This window comes from Phoca vitulina, unplaced genomic scaffold (genome assembly GCF_004348235.1).
Source record: "Phoca vitulina isolate PV1807 unplaced genomic scaffold, GSC_HSeal_1.0 scaffold6, whole genome shotgun sequence".
NCBI classification, from domain to species: Eukaryota; Metazoa; Chordata; class Mammalia; order Carnivora; family Phocidae; genus Phoca; species Phoca vitulina.
The window spans coordinates 15,706,262-15,707,179 of record NW_022589709.1 but is presented as its reverse complement, the minus strand read 5'-3'; positions in this window follow the sequence as shown (position 1 = coordinate 15,707,179).

Here is a 918-nt window from a genome sequence, read left to right as displayed (position 1 = left end):
TATTTTGCTTGTATACACTGTATTCCTGTGCTTCTCTGCGGGCAAAATAATGGGTAATTTTCTTTTAAAAATATTTGAATAGGCAAAACAATCATGTAGTCTGAAAATAAGAGTGTGAAAAGGGGCGCCTGGGTGGCTCAGTTGGTTAAGCGACTGCCTTCGGCTCAGGTCATGATCCTGGAGTCCCTGGATCGAGTCCCACATCGGGCTCCCTGCTCAACAAGGAGCCTGCTTCTCCCTCTGACCCTCTCCCCTCTCATGTGCTCTCTCTGTCTCAAATAAATAAATAAAATCTTTAAAAAAAAAAAAAAAAAAAAGAGTGTGAAAAGTTTCTCTTTCATCCTGGTCGTACATTTGCCCACTTTCAACTTCCCCAATCTGCCCCCCCCCCACCATTTTGTATCCTTCTAGCGTTTTCTTGCACATTCAATAACATCGTCATCATCAACAACAACGAAATATAGATTCTTGTCCCATGCTCTTCTTACGCCTTGATTTCTCTCATTTAACAACCTTTTTCTGTGAACACTTCTCTATCAGTAGGAAAGCGTCCTCATTCTCTTTCATAGCTACAGGGTATCCACTGTTCGGCCGGACCTCTACTAACTGAAACTGGGCCCTACTGGTCCTTTGTTTTGCTATGTGAATTTGAATGCTATCACCAATTGCCCTGCACGGGGGTTTTGGCAATTTATGCTCTCAGCAGCAGTGTCTGAGAGTTGAGTTGCCCCATAACATCTATACACTCCAGAACCAGAGTCTTGCTAAGTTCCAGGGAGGAAGGAAAAGGAATGGAAGAAAGGAAGGAAGGAAGAACTGTTTTATCAGGCACCTACTCTATGCACATACACATCTGGTCCTCACTGTAATGCTCTGAGGCAAATTGGCATCCCTAATTTTTACTAATGAGGCAGTTTT